This window comes from Furipterus horrens, unplaced genomic scaffold, assembly GCF_987537825.1.
Source record: "Furipterus horrens unplaced genomic scaffold, mFurHor1.1.pri manual_scaffold_5, whole genome shotgun sequence".
NCBI lineage: Eukaryota > Metazoa > Chordata > Mammalia > Chiroptera > Furipteridae > Furipterus > Furipterus horrens.
This window is the reverse complement of record NW_028327175.1, coordinates 148,128,121-148,152,796: the sequence shown is the minus strand read 5'-3', so window position 1 is coordinate 148,152,796 and position 24,676 is coordinate 148,128,121. Positions and strand designations below refer to the sequence as shown.

The 24,676-nt window shown below is 36.0% G+C and overlaps 1 pseudogene; it reads right to left on the bottom strand.

The window, feature by feature from the left end:
• Positions 1-3,163: 3,163 nt before the first annotated feature.
• The window catches only part of LOC150010086 (E3 ubiquitin-protein ligase RNF10 pseudogene), a 45,239-nt pseudogene continuing 23,726 nt past the window's right edge, over positions 3,164-24,676 (bottom strand).

The following is a 24,676-nucleotide window of genomic DNA, read 5'->3' as shown; positions in this document are numbered from 1 at the left end:
TTTCTGTTCCCACCATTGTGAAACCTCAATGAGTGTGCGTGTGTGTGTGTGTGTGTGTGTGTGTGTGTGTGTTAGCAGTCACAATTGACTTTATTGTGTTACCTCCACTGGCACCCAGGGTAGTGAGTAACCTTTCTGGCCAAGGTCTAAACCATGTGGTCAGACAGTCCTTCAGGATAGGCCTGATAGGGTATTCTTTTTCCTCCTGAGAACTTTCCAAAACCTATGGACCCTTCTTATTGATGTATCCTTTCTTATTGCTGATTAATGTGGACATGACCTGGAGTCCTCGCAGGTTAATCCTACCACACTGGAAGAAGAATAGACATTTTTGTGTGTGTGTGGGGGAATGGGACCACTTTCCTCACTCAGACAATGGGTTTTCCACTCTCCTTCTTGCTGGTAGTGAGTGTGTGAAAGGCAAGGGTGCGGTCAGCCATCAAAGAAACCACCATTAGAAATGAGACAATTAAGGCCTAAATAAAAGGAAGACACATTTGGAAGATGAAAAACAAATAAAGATATGATTGGAAGATGCAGATTCTATGGTTACTCAATAAAATAATGTAATCCAAATAAATTTAATTTAAAAGTGAAAAAAGAAAAGTTAAAAAAAATTACCTTTTATTGGAGAATCCTGAAACAAACTACCTCAGCCAAGTGATCAACATCAACAGCAATAATTCATGTTAATAAAATATGCCCTTAATAAAACTGGATGAAAAATTAACCTTCCTCTCAATGGTATAGCAAACATACAAAATTACCCAATCTAATCATAGCATAAACACAAGACAGATCTAAATTGAGGGAACATTTTACAAAATACATATGCAGTACTCCTGACATCAGAAATGTTTAAAAACTGTCAGGATCAGCAAAAACAAGGAAAGTCTAAGACACTCACAGCTAAGAGAAGCCCAGAGAGATAAGAAAACTGATGCAATGTAGTATCTAGATAGGATCCCATAACAGAAAAAGGATATTATATGAAAACAAAGTGAATCTGGAAAAGTATGCTTTTATTAATAATAATAAATGTGTATTGCTTCATTAATTGTAACAAATGTACCATATTGATAGTGATGGTTAATTTTGTCAACTTGACTGGATCAGATGGAGCTGGTTAAACATCATTGCTGGGTGTGTCTATAATAGTTTCTGGATGAGATAAGCACTTGAATTGATAGACTACATAAAGCAGGTCCCCTTCTCCAATGTGAGTAGGCATGATCTAATCTGTTGAGGGTGTGAATAGAACAAAAATGTAGTGTAAGGAAGAACTTGCTATCTCAGCCTCAGTACTCAAACTACTGCTGTCCATTGGTCTCCTCTTGCCCTCAGACTGGGACTTTTAGACTGTAGTGTTCCTGTTTCTAAGGTCTTGGTGCTTGCACCGAAACTACACCACTGGCTTCCTGGGTCTCCAGCTTGTAGAGAGCAGATCATAGGACTTCTCAGTCCCCATAATTGTGTGAACAATTCTATAATAAAATGTTAACTGGTCAATAGATATATAGCTCTGTATATTTCTGTCTTTATTGGTTCTCTTTCTCTGAAGAACGCTATTTAAAACATGAATGTAAGATGTTAACAATATAAGAAACTGGAGCAAAGCATAGAGGAACTATCTATACTACCTTCATAAAAATTCTTTAAATTGAAAAGTATTCTATTTGGTTAGCCAAAAAACCATTTAATCTTTCCCTTAAAATAAGACACATTTTCCATTTCACCAATAACTTTATTGATTTGAACATTTGAATATGTGAGCTATCTTCCTTATAGTAGAATGTTTATTGTCCTCAATTAATGTCTCAATTTGATTGCTATCAACTTCAACTGGTCTACCCTAGCTTGGAGCATCATCCAGTGAGAAATCTCCAGCACAAAACTTCACAAATAACTTTTGACATGTTTGATCAGTTACAGCACCTTCTCCATACACTGCACAAATCTCTTTTTGTGTTTCAGTTTTGTTTTTACCTTTTTGAAATAATAAAGCATAATATGAAAAAAAGTGAAGTAATAAAGCATAATATGCCAAAAATGTTGCATATTTTCTTCCATCTTCAAGATTAAAATGGCTACACAAAAATTCACCATTTTTGATGCTTTTTTAAAAGGCATGCTGATACAACAGCTGTTACAATACAGTCTAACAAAATTGTTTCAAATGAAATAAGTTAGAGACAACTAAGCAACTACTAGAGCCATCTTACAGAAAAAAACAAACAAACTTTTTGGCCAACCCAATAATTCAAAAATATTATTTTTAAAAAGGATTTACAAATGAAAAAGTAAAGAAAAAAAGCAAACATTGTAAGTTAAAGATAATGAAACTCACATCTGCTGCTTCTTAGTTTCTTCATACAGATACTAAAGATATTACCATCTCAATGCATGTGAAATGATTTTTGTGGATTATCAAAAGAATGCGACATACAAAATATAAGGAAAACTTAAGGCATCATTTACATGTTAGATGTTATAGTAGGAATTTGTGGTGGTATAGGAAAAAATCAGGGATTTTGACTAAGATGAAAATTTGGATTCAAATTCCAATTCTCCTATGGATTCTTGGGCCAATCACTTTTCTTCCTCAACTTAATTTTTCTAGCCTCTAAAATGATGGACGATGTCAGACACAAAATATATATTCAGTAAATGTTAACCTGAGTTCTTATTTTGTGGTAGGCCAACACAATGTATGGAGTTCCAAGGTAAAATAGTTAATAGAAATAATCTATAAGATCTCTTTATTCAGAATCCAGGTCATTTCCTATCAGTGTCCAGTATAGGTGTATGTATACTGTAATTTTCAGTAATTCTTTAATTAATGTATAATTATGTTGATATTATTTGGGGATGTTGAAAATATGCTGAAGTTCTTATTGTTATCTCTATTTTAAAACTAATAACTGCAGAATTTAAATAGAAGTTATATGTGTACCTATAATAGTGAATATATTTACAAATAACAACAAAGCCCCAGAGCTTCTCTAGAAATATGACAAAGAATAAATTGTTAGAACTATAAAAATAGTGCCACCCTCCTTTTTTTTCTTGTGAGTGTGGGTACTTTTATTTCAGTGTAAAAATGGGAATCTGGAAAAATATCCTGTATTGAAAATCTTGTTCTCCCTCACATTGTGGGGACCCTTTACCCCAGGCTAATCTGTTCAACTGAGAATAAAAGCATAGAATAAAGAAAACCAGGTGGAGAAGGTAGCCTGGGCCAGTAGTGTGACTTGGTGTGGATGACTAATGTGCTGAACAAGAGTTTCTGTTTCTGTTTTTCCTTTTCTTGTTTTCCTCTTTTTTCTTCAGAGGGGCCATCTGAAGTAGCTGACCTGTCCAGTTTCATGAAGGCTGCTTCAACAGCCTGGCTGAAGAAATTTTGGGAAAGGGGCACAGGAACGCGGCCCCAGTTACCACTCTCCCCATCATTGTCTACAGTGGCAGGAGGGACTAAGTTGTTCTCATCATTCTTTGGAGCAGTTTTGGGCCACACATCTGCTTTTGCTTTTCCAACTCTCATCATCTGGGCAAAAGACCCTTTATGCAGAATGAAGGACTGCCCTGACTAGCAGTGGATGACACGGGGGTGAGCAGGAAGTCTGCTTGGGAACCTGGACTTCTGCTAAGCGGAGAAGCAGCAAAAGCCTCATGGCCTTTAGTGCTGGTGGGACCCAAATCAGAGTCTGAGGAGCAAGTATAGGAATTGAAGGCAAAAAATTGCTATAGATTCTCTAGGGGAATGTGGACTTCTGAGGACTTGCCCTACTTCTTGTTCTCTTCCATCTCTGTATTACTCTCTCCGCGGCACTACTCCCAAGCTTTCTGGCGCTGATGCTTCCTCTTCTCAGTGTCATCTGAGACTATCTCCTTAGAGACCACAGGAGGCTGCAGAGCCAGTTCACAGATGCTGAACTTGCAGGTGAGTCCCAAGTGAAAGAGGTATCTGTGACGCTGTGGAACATCCTCAGGCATGCAGTCCCCAGGTGACCTCCACTGCTGTTGCTGAGATCTTCCCAGGGCTGTGCTCCAGGCTGCTGAACTTCCCCACGAGGCAGCACATGTTCACAGGGACAGATACATGTACTGCCCATCCAGTGCTCAGTAAAAGTATTAACCAAGCGAACTGCGGAGGTATGTGAAGCCTCAGTTGGTGATGAGTTCCTCCTGACGGATCCTGTATAAACGGTCTAATCTCCAAGCTTGTCATCTGTTAACTTTGAGTCATCACAGGCCTCTGATAACCTCTCACCCTCCAGTTTAGATACTGCTTCCTCTTCCTCCACCAGGCTACCTTGATTTTTAACATACTACTATTTTGATTTCCCCCCTGGCTGGTTTGGCTCAGTGGATTGAGCGTCGGCCTGCGAGCTAAGTGTCGCTGGTTCGATCTTCCAGTCAGGGCACATCAGAAAAGGAAAACTCTGACCCCAAAAAACCTCCGCTGCCTTGCGGCATACCTCTTCAGGGGAAAGGCTAAGGGAGTAAACCCCGACAGAAAATCCGGAGCCGGAGTCCCTAAGGCGGTTTGACGTTGTAGTCAACACCGGCAACTCCTGCGGCGCACCTGAAACCAAGCTGTATTGACTCCGTCTTTCCCTTGGACCCTTCAGCTGCGAAGAGAGGGGAGGTCTGCTGCTTGGGCAACAGCAGACCCTCCATATCACCCTGCCCAGGCTCTGTAGCTTCAGCTTCACTGGAGAGGACACTCCAGCGTCATCGCAAGATGTTGATTCAACACGGGAGGAGACAGATACCGTGTCACTCCCGAGTCGGACTGCACAACCATTCTCGGCGGTGCAGATAGACTCTTAAGAAGCTACACCATCGTCTCTCGAGACGGACGGCTGCCGACCACTATTTTGATTTTGGTTCTCATAATAATACTTCGTATTAGAAAAAGGTGATAAAAATGTGAAAATTCAATGTTACCCAGTATAAAGTGATGCTTTGTATTTGATTATCACGATAAATTCAACCTGTTGTGTTTAATTTTAGATTCATCAAGTTATTAAAACTGTCCCTTAGTAAATTAATCTCTTCCTCACCATATTACATCATTAGAATTTAGCTAGATGAACAACTCTGTTCATATGTATCTCCCCATACTGCTACCATGCTGGTCTGCCACATGACTGCACTAAGTCTGCACAAACTATCCATCTCAACAACAGTTACAAATCAAGACCCATTGGCTATCTTTCCTGAAATGTCAAACCAATTTGCTGTTCAAACTGGAAGGAAACTGAAATTTGGTGAAATTAAAAAGAAAAATCTCAGAAACACTTATAGAGCTCTATTTTCTGCAACGTTTATTAAAGGTACATGGAAAACAAACTCAACTAGTTACTATTTTTTTTTCTATATAAACCTCTTCTTGGGGGCCATATAATCATTACTGAGATTCAGTACTAATGCCAAATTAGAGAACGTTTGCACTAAAATATGTAATAGGCCTAAAGCAGGGTAGTGAGAAAAACAGCAATATCAAAGAAAACAGAGAAAAGCAGCAGGAGAAAAAGTAGAACATTCCCAGTTGGAGCCCTGCAGCCCTACAGGAGAGATTCAGAGGGCTGTATCTACAGTAATGACAAGTAGTATCAGTCACGGTGGAGGGAAGGAAATTATGTTTCAAGTGAACAATATTCCTCTATGCTGCACAGTAAACAAAAAGTATAATTTCTGGGTAACTGAGATGCAGATATTAATGAAAAATTGGGGAGATGATGGCAAGATTAGTTTAGGACCTTTGGAAATCTAGAGGGTAGAGACCATGTGCTTACAGCTTATATTTTAGGCAATTCAGAGAAATGCCTTTCTCTTCCAGAACACCATAGGACATATTTTTAGTTTTTAGATCAACTGCTATATAGTAAATGTGAAAAGATGGTGGATAAAATATGCTTACACCTAGACAAAAATGAAACCTCAGCATCTGAAAATAAAACACACTCAGAATCTAATTAAGCTTCAAAGGGGTCATACCTAAAATTATTCTTAGATAAAAATTGATAACATGATGTACTTTCAAGAAAAAAAGATTTGGTACAGTTAAATCTCAACATAAAAATCTAAATGTATACAAGGGACTACTAAGCAGCTAAAAGTCAGGGAAGAAAACTAAATTTAAAGTGAAAGAAGGTATATATACCATCTGTATAAAGTACTAGTACTTTTTAGATGACATGTTACGGTCTTTTCAATTGGTAGTACATTTTGTTAAATTCAAAATATTTTTCTGTAGCAACTAATAGTAAGAAAACAATTAGAAAAACTACATGATTGTGAAGCAAAAATTTAAGGAATCCAAATTGCTAATCTGCAATATTCATGTCGGTATAGTTAAGCCAACATAGGAAAAATATTTAAAACAGAATTAGAGAAAAGAGAGCCAAATGATTATATTTTGTTCTAAAAATGAAAGTAAATAACTAAAAACAAGCCTTGAAAGAAGGAATATCCCCATTAAGTTCTATGCAAGAAACAGCTTATGTTCATCTATAGCATTTTTCGTTGTTTAGAACATACTTTTTGGTATTATAGTCATTTTTACCCCCAATCCACTGAAATTTGAAATGTGAATGTGTTAAAAAACTCACACTGTATAAATATTATGTACCATAGAATTGTTTAGCTGAAACCTATATAATTGTATTAATCAATGTCAACACTATAAATTTAAATAAAAAATAAAAATAAATATTTTAAAACAAAGACAAACCTCAGAAACAAGGCTATCATGTTCCAGATCACTTTCCTCCCATGGCGGTTCATCGTATTTGCACATTATTTAATTTAGAGTATAAGAGCAAATATATATTCTTCTATTGATTAACACCCCAATGATAGATTCTCTCAAATCATAATAATTCATCTCTTTCCTGACACCACATTATTTTTTGTCTTGCACCTACCAGGATGTCTATTGTTAGTGGTTAATTATAGAAACTTCATTCACTAGGGGCTTAGAATAAGGCAGTGTAACAAAAAGCCAAAGATTTCTGTCCTCATGGAGATTATAGAGTCATAAAAAGGTAATGTTTGATTTGACTTATATGTCATTGTTCCTTATTTCACATGAACTTTTTCAATTATGATTTAGTTACAATTTTTTAAATACATTCTACTCTGATAATATGTGAATCCATATAAACTTGGTTATAAAATACAGATAGAATCTAGAATTATATAGCATACAATTATGTGTAATATAATTGATAACTAATGATATATATCTGTTTTAGAGTATGTATTATATGTATATATTAATATATACTATGGAATATATATATGATCTGTCCAGAAAATATTCAGCCATGTTATATGAAAAATAGAGACATTTATTGAAGAAGATACAAGGTACAAGAGGCCCCTGGGGACCTCAGAGAGTTTTCCCAATCGCCATCAGCTGCCCTGTTGTATTTTCTTGAATCTCATCAATGATCTAAAATCTCTTTCTTTTCAAAGGTGATTCTAGTTTTGGTAAAAGCCAGAAGTCTCAGGGTGCCAAATCTGGGCTGTAGAGGGGTTGAGTAACCTGGGTGATTTGTTGTTTTGCCAAAAACTCTGCACAAGATGTGATAGATAAGGGGTGCATTGTCATGATGAAGCTTCCAGTCACCAGTTGCTCATAGCTGGAGCCTTTGGAATCATCTGAATAGTTTCTGCAAAGGGATGTTCAAGCTTAATGCAAAATTTGATGTAGATTCATTGCTCTACTCATTCATTTTGTGTGTGACAGCCACACAGTATCCATACTCTTTCAACAGCATCTACCACCTCCACTGACTACTACAGTGAAGTCATCACTGTTCATGCATGCTCATTCCAGTCCAGTCTCCTTGTCTGCCAAGTTACATGGACGTCATGCAACCCGCTCTTGTTATAGTAACAATAGTTGGACTTTTTCTGGAGAGACCGCATATATGACTTTAATAGCCTCAAGTTGAAATCTCTTTCAAGCACTATTGTTGTTGTATGCAGGGAAGTTTTATATCTTTAAATATAATTTCCACTTTGATCTGATTGTGGGGAAGTGCACATCAAAATAATAAATATGTTCTCCTCTCAACTTATACTTTCAATGACACCAAATGCCATTTACTTAATATAAAAGATGAACCTCTCTCCTCCATGTTCCTTTCTGCATGAAATTCAATTCCATCACAGTGACTTTCCTTGGGGAGAGTAGTATTTTATCACTTTCATAATGTAGAATTACTGTTGCCTAGTGATAATAAAAAGAAGACTGAATTTTAGTTGGCTTTATAGTAGTTTTAAATTCTCTACAGCCAATGCACTCACTTATCATTTGCACCTGTGCCGAATAGCTCACATCCCATGTTGCTATACCATTGGATAAAATATATAAATCTTTTTGTAATACCAGATTCCATGTCATTATAATCATATGAACCAGTAATGAAAATAGAGTTAAGAAATAGGAGGTTCTATTGATATGGCCAAAGAGCACTTCAGAGAGGAACTGATACTTCAATATTTTGTGAATAGCAAATAAGTGATTACAAGTCAGTCAACCCATATACTTTTTACTAACAATACACAGAGATGGCTTGCTCTCCCATTTTTCCATGGATACATGCTTGGAGCTTCAGAAGAAATTTAAATAAAGAACAAAAGTAGCAAATAAACAACAAAAAATTATGAGGTTATTTTTCATTATTCCCAAATGAAAGAATGCATATGATCATACTTTAATATTTTTGATATATACAGTTGAGTTTACTCAAGCTAGTCTTGGCTTATTATATTCTATATGCCATGCAACTCATATTTTGATACTGTTATTTGGGGTCATAATAGTACTTGTATAGTATTAAAGACAAACTGGAAGCTTTATCACTATAGAGAAAAAGCAATTTACTAAAGTGTGAAGCTATCTTCAAGGTAAACCAGAGTAATTTTTCCATTTAATTTGGAATTTTCTGGGAGATTGACTCTAAAATTCAAGGCTTTTACAATTAAATTCAGTTGCATTTTTGTCCTGAATTTTCATAGGGGATTGGTTCCCTGCTATGGAGCTGAGTTTTAAAGCCATTGAACTAAAATTGCAGATGTGAGCCAACAGGCACACTACACACACTGCAGTCCCTCCATTCAGTAATCTCATTCTCAGAAAAGTATTTTCATTACACTAAGTGAAGTAAACCCATCAGTGATTTCACTCATATGTGGAATCATATGAAGAAAAGGAACCAACAAGCTCAATATTGACAGACTCGTGAGAGAGTAGGCTGACAGCTTTGAGTGGGGGGTGGTTGGGTGTGGGGGGCTTGAGGGATTGAGCAAAAAAGAAAACAGAAAATACTCATGGGCATGAGTAACAATATGGTGATTGTTGGGGGATGGGGGGTTGGGAGGTGGAGGAGTGTTTAGAAGGGATACATGGTGATGGATGGAGATTAAATTTGGGTGTTGAACACACCAAACAGTGTACAGCTGATGCATTTGCCACCTCAATAAATTCAATAAAAAATAATGATAAAACTAAAAAGGAAAGGAGATTCATTCTCATGATGACTTCACACTAGAAAACTATTTGAAAATAATATCAATGTAGTAGAAATATAGGTAAACATGTGTTAATAGTGTTTAATCCATTTCAGGGCATAGAAAATATACATGTCACATAAGAGAGTATTTACAATACCTTCTAACAATATTAAAATATTTGTTCATTTTTTGTCAAGATTTTTAGTTTTACTTTTGCTTTAATTTTGTCATAATTCATTTGTCCATTAAAAGTATAAACATTGTATATTTTTTTATTAATTAAAAAGTATACTTCATGGAAGGCTTACTACTCAAATTAAGCATGTCTACTCACAATGTTTTCTACTTGTGATGTTAAAGGGTACAATAAATTATAGATGGGGGAAGAAAAGTGTATTTTTTTTCTCCCAAATAAGAAATAAACTGTACAAAGAATAAATTTTATCTTGCTTTTTTATTTCTGCTTTTTTTTGTTTCCTGTACCACACACACACACACACACACACACACACACAGGATTCTAAAAAATTACTAAGTAGATTGCTGTTTTACAATTAATGTAAGGAAAGTGACTAAATATACAACACGTTCATTTTGAATTAATATCTACTTGTGTTGGCTGAAACTCTGTCCTTTAGATATGCAACGTTAACAGCCTCTGGGTTAAACTTCTTTAGAGAAAGAAAGTGGTATTTAGCCAGACATGGCATTTATATTCCATAGTCATTCAAACATAGTGCCTTCCCAAACTGGTGTGATATGTCCAGAATTATTTTTGTCAAAAATGGTTTTGCAAGCATTATCTTCCAGTAATATCTAAAAGTATTTTTGCCAATAATTTATAGAATTGATAAGCAGAGATTTTAAAAAGTAGGAGACATCTCTTTTCAATTTCTTAATAAAGTCAGATCAAGCACTTTTTCTTCTAAAAATTCCTGTGCAAACAATGAGTATATTGATACAGACTCAGTGATTTCAATATCCCAGCAAAGAGAAACGAAATCAGAAGCCCTAAAATACAGAATTCTTAGAAGCCAAGTTCAATGTTTTGAAAGATAATATCGTTGGTTGCTTCCATGGGGCTACTTATAAGCTTGTTTTTCAAAGAATCCAATAATATCTAATGAGCAAAACAACTCTAATGAATCTTTTTCCAAAATTCTGTAGATTTATGATAGTTCAAGTAAACAAACAAACAAACTCTCTCCACATTGTCAGGTCCTCTGTAAGCCTTTAAAATGCATAGATTGCTTGTGTTTCTAAGGCAATTCTGTAATGATTTCCCAAGGGAGTCTTCCAAAAGGAACACAATTGCTTACATTTTGAGTGTTTCATGTGGAAAATATTATTTTAGTTAACATGTATTTAGTTCAAAAGATAACACTTTATGGTTTTCTGGCAGTGCATTCTGTGGCACACCTCCTCTTATGAGCAGCAGCTGTGAGAACTTATCACAGCTGCAGAATTTTCCGTTGGTATTTTTCCATTTTATTTAAAGATATCTGAAAAAAGATTGCAGTTCTATAGAACCCAAGGAATAATTCTTTATAATGAAGTTATGACAAATTTTATAGAAAAAGTATAAAATAAGGATATAAGTATGCTTGAATTCTTGAACAGACTCTTTTGTAGGGAAAAATATTTGCAGTAAGTAGAGTATCTATTTTGCAATTATTTCATAATGAAAGCAAATGTTCTCAAAGCTCTTAACTTGTAGCCTGAGAAAAAAGTACATTACAGAAGTGTTAATAACCTTAAAAAAATAGTTGAGTAAACAACATATGTAATTATTCTGTAGGGAAATGCTACTTAATTAGAACGCAAAGTCATTCTATTAGTGTAGACACCTGCTAGTCATATGGTTCATTTCTTCCTAAAATAACAATTTCTGAACGAGGTTTTCTTCAGATTTTTTTATGTTGCCTCCAAATATATATATATATATATGTCAATGTTGGCTCCAAATAGATATCACAAGGTCATAGATTTATAATGATAACTGACTCTGTGGACTTTATGCTCCTGTATTTTCTCAAAGTTTGCAGCATCCAGTCATGTTAGAATGCAAATCACAATATTATTTTCTGAAGAACAAACAAGTAAACTCATCAGCTCTACCAAAATAGGAAAATTGTTATTCACACTGTCTTCTATGTGGCATAATATTATTTGAGACTTTTATTCAAAAATATTTTAAAGGCCACCTTATTTTTGAAGTTTTCTTTGTGTTGAAATGGTTATTTTCTGCAAACACATCAAATTCTCTGTCCTATCCATCTCTTATTTCAAAAGAAATGCAAACATTTAACTCTATTTTTGATAGCAACAATGCAAAGAGATAATATACAGACATGCTTGCTGACTGTGGGCCTGGCACTGCATGATATTACCATGTGTTGATCGTTCATCCAAGCTTCATTTTGGATTAGGTTGTGGTACAGCTCTGTAAATGCTTGTTCAGTAATATGAACACACCCCTTTTCATTATTTTACAATGTGTCAACATTTCTTTCCCAATTTTTGACTACCTCAAGCAGATTATTCTCACTATTATAACAATTCCATTCATTCAGTATTTGAAAAATAGTATATTTATTCTTTTTTTAGAATAAAGTGAACAACTAACAATAGAAAACATAATTTTTCTCCCAGGTAATATTTGCTAAATTAAAAAATAATAATAGTAATAACAACAATAGTACACATACATGTGTATGTGTGTATATTCATATTGTGCTTGATATTACATATGTTGGGTATTTCTTTTAAAAAATATTTTATTTATTAATTTTTTTAGAGAGGGAGAAAGAGAGGGAGAGAAACATCGTTGTGCACAAGAGATACATGGATTGTTTGCCTGCAACCCAGAGATGTGCCCTGATAGGATTTGAACCAGAGACCTTTTGGTTCGTAGGCCGGCGCTCAGCCCACTGAGCCACACCAGCCAGGTATGTTGGGTGTTTCTTCCCAATTTCTTAATCCAATCTACAATAAATATCTTTGTGTAATAGTATAGAGGAAGAAATCCATGTATGTGTGTATGTGTGTTTCTGTATACTACTTTTTTTTTTTTGTATTTTTGAGGTAAATGCATGGTAGAAGGGTTGCTGAGTAGAAAGACATGTGACTTTAAATACTGACATATTACTAACTTGTACCCACAGAGTCTAAGCAGTTGAAACTATCACCAATAATGCATGAAAAGGGCCATTGATCTTAATTTTCAGTAGTCCTACATGTGAGAAAATATTTTCCAATCTGGGGTAATAGTTAAAATATTTTATCTGATAGTTTTAAAAAGATGCCTTACTCTTTTCTGACTTATCTATTTTTCTTACCTCTGACTTGGAAATATCTTGAGCAGCTGCTTTTATTTTTATGTTTTTAAAGTTTATTTTATTGATTATGCTATTACAGTTGTTCCAATTTCTTTTCCCTTTGCTCCCCTTCGCCCAGTACCCCCTTTCCACCAACAATTCCACCCCCCTTAGTTCATGTCCGTGGGTCCTGCATGTAAGTTCTTTGGCTTCACCCTTTCCTGTATTATTCTTAACTTCCCTCTGTCTATTTTGTACCAACCAATTATGCTTCTTAATCCCTGCACCATATCCCCATTTCTCCCCCTCCCCCTCCCATTTTGTAACCCTCCAGATGATCCCCATACCTATGATTCTGTTCCTATTCTGATTTGCTTAGTTTTTTGTTTTTCTTTTCAGGTTCTGGTATTGATACTTGTGAGTTTGTTATCATTTTAATGTTCATAGTTTTGATCCTCTTTTTCTTAAATAAGTTCCTTTAACATTTTATATAATAAGGGCTTGATGATGATGAACTCCTTTACCTTTACCTTGTCTGGGAAGCACTTTATTTGCCCTTCCATTCTAAATTGTAGCTTTGCTGGATAGAGTAAACTTGATTGTGGGCCCTTGCTTTTCATCACTTTGAATACTTCTTGCCTGCCAAACTTATTTTGAGAAATAAACTGACAGTTTTATGGGAACCCCTTTGTAGGTAACTCTGCTTTTCTTTTGCTGCTTTTAAATTGTTCTCTTTATCTTTAACCTTTGGCATTTTAATTATGATGTGTCTTGGTGTGGTCTTCTTTGGGTTCAGCTTGTTTGGGACTCTCTGTGCTTATATGTCTATTTCCTTCCTCAAATTAGGGAAGTTTTCCTTCATTATTTTTTCACAGAATTTTTCAATTCCTTGCTCTTTCTCTTCTCCTTCTGGAATTTCTATGATTCAGATATTGGCATGTTTAAAGTTGTCCCAGAAGTTCCTAAGCCTCTCCTTGTTTTTTTTTCAATTCTTATTTCTTAATTCTGTATTGGTTAACTGTTTATTTCTTCATTATGTTCCAAATCATTGATATGAACCCTGGTTTCCTCCCCTTCACCATAGGTTTCGTGTGGATTTTCCTTCATTTCACTTAGCATAGCCTTCACATCTTCCTTTATGTGTTTGCCATACTCAAGCATATCTGTCAAGTCTATGAGCATCTTAGTTCTCCCATTGGAACCTTGATCTGTTCCCTCTTTTGAGCCATACTTCTGTGTCTCCTCAATTTGACCAGCTCCTGTGTTTTCCTCTGTGTCTTAGGTAGTGCTGTCATGCCTAAGGGGTATTGTAAGGGGCAGAGCTTTAGTATTTTTCAGTACAGGGTGACCTGTTTTACCATGTTATGGTGCTGTATGTGGGGGAGGGGTCTGAGAGGGAACAATGATGCTTGCTCAGCACTTGCTCCTTTTCCAGGTACTTTTCCCACTTCCCGTATGGGACTGGCACCTCTCTAGCTGTTGCCCTGGCCATGGTTCCCAGAATGGGTGGGTCTGCAGACATTCTAAGACCATGGGAGTCCTCTAAACAAACATACTCTGCTGAGAGACTGGAAGTTTCTTCCTCCATTTCAGCTCCAACTGGTTTTCACAGTTAGAAGCAATGTGGCTTTATTTTCCCCGGTGCTGGAACCATGAGCCGTGTGGTCTGGTCTGGTGCTGGGATTGCTCCCCAGGTGTCCCTGCCTACTCTTTTTAATGTGTGACTGTGCTTTACACCAGCCAGTCACAGCCACTGTTGCTGCAGCTGCCACCACACTGTATCCTCTCTGCCCCAGCTCTGCCCCTCTTACCCATCTGGATGAATATTTACTCTTCATTTCTTTATTTGTTGGACTTCCATGCAACCTGATTTTTTGGAACTTCTGATTGTCTTCAGTTTTGAGGTAGTTGCATACCTTTTTAGTTGTGGAGGGAGATGGAGCATGCCTACCTATGCCTCCATCTTTGCTGGAAGTCAGCCAGCTGCTTTTATAAGTCCTTTGGTCTATATGTTTTTCTCCTGTTGGCAGTCTTCAGTAATAGCTCACATTATTGACTACTTGAGAATGTCAGTCAGGTTTGTTATAAGCACTTTATATTAACTAGTTTAATCTAATCCTTATAATAATCTTTAAGTTAGAAACTATTAACATTTTCAATTTACAGATGAGAAAACTGTGACACGGAAACATTAATAAAATTGCTCAAGATCACATTGGGCATAAATAAGTAATGAAGCCAACAAACCAATTAAGCTGGTTCTGGAACCCATGCCATTATATTGCCTTGCATGCTGCTATTTAATACACGAGAGTGGATTCTTGACTTAGTATATTTAATGTCAATATTAAAGATAAACCCATAAAATTTTTACAAATCCCAATGTTATTTCTAAGAATATTATGCATTTGTTAGCCATATAAATATTACTACCCTTATGATTACTTAAAAAGATTGAAAGAAAATAAGTAAAATTTCTATAAATCTACATTTGGAAACAGGCATGCTTACAGAAAGTATTTTTTAAATGATGGAAGTGGAATAATAAATAATCTTAGAAAGGCACAAAAAACAACATTTAGGTGGAATTGAAGGGGGCAACTCATGTATGGAACACAAAAAGATTGATTTCATGGGCTCCCTGTGGATTGGTTAATTCAAGTAATTTTGGTGGATTTGGCATAAGGGCTGTCCTTAGTTGTCTGGTGCCCAGTGCCCAGGGTGAATAGAGTGGACGCCCAGTGGACCTGGTATATGAGCACATGATAAGGGGAGTAGTTAGGCATGTGAACTTAATTGGCTGTTGAAAGAGGGAAATTGATAGTCTTCTAACTAAGGCCTCAAAATCAGGCTAAGATATCACAAACAAACCATAAAATGAGAATTCAATGTGAGAAAATGGGGAGTTCAAGAGACAAAATCCAGCAATGCCAAAATCTAGAGACCAGGAACAATTTTAAAGAGAAATTCTTATAAATGTATTGCTATATACAATTTATAATGAGACCTTTTATAACAGGAATGCCTGATATTCAATTTTATGTTATTCTATTACTGCAGTACGAATCCTCATTGTCATTTCCCATTTCTGCAAAGTTGGACACACTCTAAGAGGCCTCTTTCCTTTTTTTTCCTTTCCTTTTCTTAACATTATGAGAAGTGTAGGTTAAATAAGAGCTGAAAAGAGAAGGAAATCTCATTCCATGAGGTGCAAATGAAGATCTATTTCAGCAACGTTTCAGATGTATTTGGGACAAAAGATAAAACCCCAAGAATTGCAGACATTTGGAAGATGTTATTTGATTTTTTATACAACCTTTGGATAAATAGATATTGGTAACTTTATTTTTTCATCAACTCTCTGCTGATATTTGAATTCCAAAACTATTTAAGAAAATGACCACAAAAACAGTAATCTAAATAGAGACTAGGGGATACAGTCCAAAAGGACAAGGAAGATCAGAGAAAATGTAGCCATAAAGCTTGTAAGCAAAGGGAGTAAATATTTTTCCAAGTGAGCAAAGAGAAGAGAGTAAAGATAAAGATGGAGAAGAATCCACTGTATTTATCCACTTAGTGACTTTTTAGAATAATTTCAGTGTGACAAATGTGAGAGTATTTATTCTGGTGGTTGACAAATTAATGAAAATTAAATGTATGAATTTGAGATATATTGTGTACATTTTTGAGGAACTTTTATTTTAAAGGTTTATTTTCCCAGTTGTCATATCTAACAATCAGACAGAACTCTCCTGTGAGGTCTACCTGACTGTTCTCATTCACCTCAGCCAGTTTTCCTCCTCTTCCTCCCACCAGAACACTTTCAGAGTCCCTAGGTGACTTTACTCATCCCTATGTATTTCCAACCCCCTGGCTGGTTTGGCTCAGTGGATTGAGCGTCGGCCTGCGAGCTAAGTGTCGCTGGTTCAATCTTCCAGTCAGGGCACATCAGAGAAGGAAAACTCTGACTCCAAAAAACCTCCGCTGCCTTGCGGCATACCTCTTCAGGGGAAAGGCTAAGGGAGTAAACCCCGACAGAAAATCCAGAGCCGGAGTCCCTAAGGCGGTTTGACGTTGTAGTCAACACCGGCAACTCCTGCGGCGCACCTGAAGCCAAGCTGTATTGACTCCGTCTTTCCCTTGGACCCTTCAGCTGCGAAGAGAGGGGGGGTCTGCTGCATGGGCAACAGCAGACCCTCCATATCACCCTGCCCAGGCTCTGTAGCTTCAGCTTCACTGGAGAGGACACTCCAGCGTCATCGCAAGATGTCGATTCAACACGGGAGGAGACAGATACCGTGTCACTCCCGAGTCGGACTGCACAGCCATTCTCGGTGGTGCAGATAGACTCTTAAGAAGCTACACCATCGTCTCTCGAGACGGACGGCTGCCGAACAAATGAATGTATTTCCAATATCTCTGTTGCTAAAATCTCTACTTCCTATTCTCTTTCCAATCAGAGACTTTTACATTTTTTTTTTTTTTTTTTTTAGTAAGGGCGAAACAAACAAAATAAAACAAAAAACCCCCCACAACAATCTTTAATCTCTCTGCACATTGGTGATATAGTAGCTCCCAATAAGTAATTGCTGAATGAATAACTTTTTACTTTGTATGAAATATTTGCTTAGAATAAATGTACCAAACTTGAATCTGAGAAAGGAGAATTGGTGATTTGAAAGGAAAAACTAATGGGAAGAGAAATCTGCCATTTGATGACACCAAAAAAAGCTTCAGCAGCAATGTTCTTGAGGTGCCTCGATACAGCTTTAAACACCAAACTTCCTCTGAGAAGAAGCAGGAAATAAGGGACAGAAAGTTCTTCTTTTCAGCCCTGCTGTGAGGCACGAGATCAATCTCAGAAAACTAAGGAACAAAAAAACCTCCAAACAACCGTGAGATGTAAAGGGCCTCCAACAAAATTATCTACTGAACTCGAACACTTGGCAAGTCTATTTGTATAGATTTTGAGCTTTCTTCATCATATACTAATGGAATCAGTTTGAAAATCCATCTTCAAAAGTAAGGAATTGTGTTATTTCTCTAGGAGATATAAAGGCAATTATAATGCTTAGCCAGGACTATCAGAACAAACAGCACAGCACATATTTACCCAGGCTGTCCCTAGCTTAAAATAAATATAAGAAGAAAAAAACACATTTATAAACACTCCTTCACTCTTTTAACACATTTTTTTTACTTAGATGAAGAAAAACGTGAATAATCCATAAGCTCAACTGTGCTACCATTTCAGTTAATAACTCCCCAATAAGGTTGCTGTTCTTTTGGAAACTAAAACTTAGTAATAATTATCTCCTAGATCCTCTGTCCTTTCACTTTTTCCAAACATGCAGATTGTCACCTTTTCTAAGTCCCAAATCTGAACATCTCTGTCATAATTATTTTAATGTGTTAACTTTATGAAAATATCCTAAAAATTCTAGAATGAGTGTTTTTCAATTTGATATATGAGTGTGAGTATTATTTCCTGCCTCTCCCTTTTACATTTGCAAACATTTATTAGGACTTTTCCTGGGCTCAAAACTGCTTGCAGCATAACAATCAATATTTCATTATTCCTTATAATGCTGTGGGCAGGGTTTCTATTTTTAATTTATAAATGAAGAAACAGTTTTAGGGAATTTCATTAATTATTCTAAGGTAACAGAGCAGAAAGGTGACAAAAATGAGAATTAGGCCAGGCCAGGCAATCTGACTTCAGGGCTCATATTTAAACTTTGCCCTACTTTGTCTCTTGCTGTCTTATCATGTGATCATGATGCTAAACATATGATTACTTTTGACTTACTGGCCAAACAATGATAGTGCAATATTAGATTATAGTAACTTAACCTCTTCCCTCAAAAATAAATAAAAATTACATTGATCATGAAGGGGAGCCATGTCACATACTATAGTTCAACAGTTCTCAAAGTCCTGTCCCCAGATCAACAACATCACCATCGTATGCATCATATGCGAACTTGTTAGAAATTAAAATCCTTGAGTCCCACCCTAGAACTAATAATGAATCAGAAATTTAGGAGATACTCTTTCAGTTACAACATATGCTTTAGATGTAATGGATAAAGAGGATTCTCTAAATTCCATGAGGTTTCCCAGCTCCTCTGTTCCACTTTTGGGTCGATTATCGTCTTGCAAACCTACTCTGTCACTACCTGTTTAGTTTTCTGAGTTCCCTATATAGAAACTATGTACCTTGAAGGTATTGAGTAGTATTTAAATAGTACTTTTCTCAATTGCTTTGCTTAATATCTGGCACATAACAGACCCTATACAAATAACTGTATACCTGTTCAGGAAAGAATATAATTTCTATCACTTATTCTATTCCAAAATACACCCTCATACACACACATAAATAGATGATAAGTCATCGTCGTCGGCAGCCGTCCGTCTCGAGAGACGATGGTGTAGCTTCTTAAGTGTCTATCTGCACCGCCGAGAATGGTTGTGCAGTCCGACTCGGGAGTGACACGGTATCTGTCTCCTCCCATGTTGAATCGACATCTTACGATGACGCTGGAGTGTCCTCTCCAGTGAAGCTGAAGCTACAGAGCCTCAGAGACGATGGTGTAGCTTCTTAAGAGTCTATCTGCACCGCCGAGAATGGATGTGCAGTCCGACTCGGGAGTGACACGGTATCTGTCTCCTCCCGTGTTGAATCGACATCTTGCGATGACGCTGGAGTGTCCTCTCCAGTGAAGCTGAAGCTACAGAGCCTGGGCAGGGTGATATGGAGGGTCTGCTGTTGCCCATGCAGCAGACCCCCCCTCTCTTTGCAGCTGAGGGATCCAAGGGAAAGACGGAGTCAATACAGCTTGGCTTCAGGTGCGCCGCAGGAGTTGCCGGTGTTGACTACAACGTCAAACCGCCTTAGGGACTCCGGCTCTGGATTTTCTGTCGGGGTTTACTCCCTTAGCCTTTCCCCTGAAGAGGTATGCCGCAAGGCAGCGGAGGTTTTTTGGAATCAGAGTTTTCCTTCTCTGATGTGCCCTGACTGGAAGATTGAACCAGCGACACTTAGCTCGCAGGCCGACGCTCAATCCACTGAGCCAAACCAGCCAGGGCCATAGATGATAAGTAGGTAGGTAGATAGATAGATAAATGATAGATAGAAAGAAGTTAAAGGTTTATGACTACAGGTTTTATAACAGAATAAAATTGTTTATTATTTTTGTTGTTGATATTAAAAATTTAACTGGCATGATTGATCTGATTGACACTGGTATCTATATATCTGATATTAATACTTACATGCAAATTCATTGTTTGTATCATTGCCTCCCATCACTATTTCCCATCTCAGTGAGCTTTAGTGATCTATTTACTTATCAAAATCAAAAGTAATTTTCCCAGAGCAATTCTATTATGAATTTTTATAAGATGGTTTTTCCCAGAAGATAACTTCAAATGTCATTGAGCTTATTTAAAGATAGCTTTATATCACAAACCTTATGTTCAAGTTTTAGTGTACAACCAAATGGACCTAATGAATGAGGCAAATAGAATCAGGCTTTCAAATATAGCCATAATCCTGCATTTCCTCCTAAAATAAGGTTTCAGTTCACATATTCTAGACAGGTAGGTTTTCATATTAGATGTAGTAGACTGTCATTTTTCTGGTTTATATACTTGCTTTGATTTTCACCTTTGTTTAGGTAGATGGCTCTGGATGTGATCCAGCAACTCTGTGCCTGGCATGTCCTTCTCTGTGGTGGAATGTATCACACCCTTATTTCAGCATTTCCCTTTCACTGGGACTGTTCAGCTACTCCTATTTGTATATGAATGCGTCATGATGATTTTCTCTTTTTCCTCTAAGACTAAGGCTTGGTGCTTCCTCAACCTAATTTCATACATGATGATTTTCTCTTTGCCCTCTAAAGCTGTCTTGGTATTTCCTCAACCTAGTTTTGTACACTTAGGAAGTGGCACAGATTTTCCCACCAAGTGAGAAAGGGCAGAAAAGGGACATAAAGTTCCCATGTTCTTTTTCTAGCCATGAACTAGTGATATTTATTTTATTCTAAATCGTAAGTATGATTGCTGTAGAACGTCTTCTAAGGCCTATTTTCTTCTTTGAAAAATAACAAATAATTTTAAATTGATGTATATAGGCAGTTTCAAGTAAGTAACAATAAAAAAGTGATATATTGGCCTTGACATCTGTGGTTTGTGAGTTCTAGTCTCTAAATTCTGTTGCTTGTAAATGTTTGTGAGGAAATGCCTGTAAAGAGTTCACACCTAATGTATACCCATTCCATCATCTATCATAGCATAGCTGTTGAACAGCAGAGTGCACTGTCTGTACATGTTTACATACATACATAGGTCAATAGATAGCTAGATAGGCAGACAGACACTTTACAAGGTAGTTTTAACAATGCAGCTCTTCTATTACAATAAGCTCCTTTAGCTAAGTCACATGAAGGGATAATGTTATTATAAATGTTATTTTCTACAGTTACATGTCAAGGATAGATGCCAGAGAAATGCTGTTGTTCCTTAGAAATAGTACTTCTAAACAATTATTTTAAATTAGACAAACCAAAAGTAGTACACTATGGAATACTTTTGTTTTAATCAGTGAGCATAGCTCACCAGCTTATTCAGTCTGTGAGTCTGTCAGAAGAGTATTAATATCAAAATTGTTATAAATTTTTATTTGTTTAAAGCCCAGTTTTCTAAAAAATAAAAAATCAATGCTCAAACTCTGACATTCTGAGGAAAACAGTAAGAAATGCTTATGCTATTCTTCCATTTGGAAAAGTCTTCTGATTTGTAGCAAATAAAATGTGAAATTTTATAAACCCAATGTGTTTTATAATTACTTCTATTAGAGAAAGGTCCTCTTGTGGCTTCTAGAAATGAATATTACAAATCTAAAATAATTAAATAATAACTGCAACCCAAGATAAATTTATATTGGCTTTTTCTTTTTTTACACTAGAGGAGAAAATAAGAATTAGACTAATTGAATGGCAGTATTTTAATTGACATAATATTTTATATCATGAAATATTGATTTAAAATAAAACCAATGGATGTATTTTTTAGACATGTATGTGTAAAAGACGGCTACAGTGGATACCTGATGGCTTCCTTGAGTAAGCCACTGCTGGTGGCCTTGACACATGTTGTATGTGTAATTCTAAAATGTGAGTGGTCAAAATTCATTTCTGAGCTCATATTATGGGTAGATTTCTTTTCACACCTGGAGGCGTCTTGTTATTTGAGGAACTGGAGAATAGACGTAAATGGGAAGTGTCTCCTGTTTCTGTCACATTGTTTGAATTACCACATGTCAATCACGTAGACAGTAACCAGACTGGCATTCTATCTACTGCTGATTAGAAGTAATGCCTAGAAGGTAGCCAATGTGGCATATGCACACCTACTACTAAGTAGCCTTTTTCAGTAGTCAAGCAAGTACTGACTTTGTTTCACTCCTGAGAAATCAAGCATAGTTTTAGTTACCTAGTCCAATGAGAGTCAGTTCTCTTCTTTGAATACGTGAAGGAGTTTACATAAATTACCATATAATAAAGTTAGATTCTTTATTATTGCCAATTTATAAATGAGAACACTAAAGCATAAGTTATTTAAATAAAGTAACTAAACTCACAGTCAGCGGCAGAGTCCAAAATAAAAAAATCCACCTAGCCCCAAGACCTGTGCTCTTCAGGTAATGATCTTTTTGCAACATTTTAATCTGAGTAGATAGAGTGTAAGTAAATTCTTTGCTGACCTCAGGATGTTCCATGCAAACAAAAGTTTGTCTGTAGTTTCATTTTCTACCAGTCTACGTTAATACAAATCAAATGAACTAGGCAATAGAGTAAGAACAAACAAAACCTTTGAAAACTAAAAATTAGTAAATGAGTCGATTAATGCATGGAAGGATAGGTAAATATAGAAATGCAAAGATAAAATAAAATCAATCCAATTAACAAAAGTATAATTTGACATATAAAAGAAACTCCATTTTTTATTTTTAAAGTAGAAATACTGTAATGGAAGCACAGTGACTAAAACAAAAATATTTAATCTATTTCTTAAGAGAGATTACTACTTCAGGCAGCTTCCAAATTTAAATTAGCTCTACATCTAGAAAAGATGGGAAATATTGTTAAAGGAGACATTTCTCAATAGCAATATGTCCAATATGGAAGCCTTAATGTCTTTGTATTATTGACCTTTAAAAAATGTTAGTAAAATATTTCTCCAGCAAAATGAGATTATTCAGAATGAACAAAGAATTACAATCGGAACATTTAACCATGATTGGCCAGAGGGAGAGAGAGAGCATGAGAGAGCTTCTTTGTTCCCCTGGGATTATATTAGTTTGGGTTTGGGATGGAAGAAGGTGTTTTTCAAAAAAAAACCAATCAATTTACCAAGCTTTTTTTATGGGTCCACCACCTAGTTAGACTGACAGGCCTCTATATTCAAGCACCTCCCCAGCAAGCCCCCAACAATCTGGTACCAGAGGGGAGAAGGGAGAAGTGTTAATCCCCTTGATGGAGAAATGCTCTAATTCCCTGGAGTGTGAAGCCATAGCTTCCTGGTGATGTAAACAGTCTTATTCTCCCCAGTTTATTAAGCTCAATGTCTAATTTTCTTTGCCCACATTTTCTTATTAAGAATTAGTACATTCTCTATGGTAACATTACCACATGAACATTATAATCACCAAATAAGATTCATACTGAAATATCCAGTGATGGGGTTAGTGAACAACCAACTCCTTTCACTTTAAAATTACCAAGATCAAGCCCTGGCTGCATAACTCAGTTGGTTAGAACGTTGTCCCGATAAACCATGGTTGTGGGTTTGATCCTAGTCAGGGCAAATACTAGAATCAACCAATGAATGTATAAGTAAATGGAACAACAAATTGATGTTTCTCTTACTCCCTCTCTCCCTTTCCCTCTCTCTGAAATCAATTTAAAAATTAAAATTATCAAGATCAAGAACATATGTCATTATTATTCAGATTATTAGTTCACTGCTCCCATCTCACCACCTTCTCCTCCTAGGCGTGCGCACGCACACACACACACACACACACACACACACTCACAAATACACTCTCATGAATTTATCAAGGATTAACTTATAAAAGTTATTACTTTATAAGTAATAACTCATGATTCTTATTACCAAAAATGACCCCTTGTTTGTTCAGTATTCTACATTTCAAAGTTTTACTTAGGTTGATGGGTCAACTTTCTTCTACAAAAGATCCAATACTCTGCATCAAAACAATTTGCTATTTGGAATTTAAGAATGTATTTAAGTGATTATATATAAAAACTAGGTTTGTACTTTATATAATATTTGACTGTTTTTCAGATTACTTCAATTATTAAAATGGATTAATCAGATTAAGCACACTTCCTACAAGTACTAGAACATAAGTCAAGAATCAGGAATTTTATTTTCAGATCTGTCGCTCGTTAGTTCTGGGTTTGAGGAGAATTAATTTATTATTTTTATTCTCCCTTAGAAATTTTGCATTGCTTTCATAGATGTGATTGAATTTAAATGCACTGTTTGGAGCATGTATTCACAATGGGTTCTATTCTCAAACCATAGAAAATAATTTTATAAAAAGAAAGAGAAATGAAAACTTCAGGTCAAAAGGGATCTATTGTCATCTCAGAGAAAAAGTGAAAAACTAAAAAGCTGACATTTTATAAAAGAAATTAAAATGAGTGAAGCAACAATGGTGAAAAATAATACCTGAATCATGACAATGCATAATAAGTGTCAACATTGTCATATTAAAGGACACTATAAGA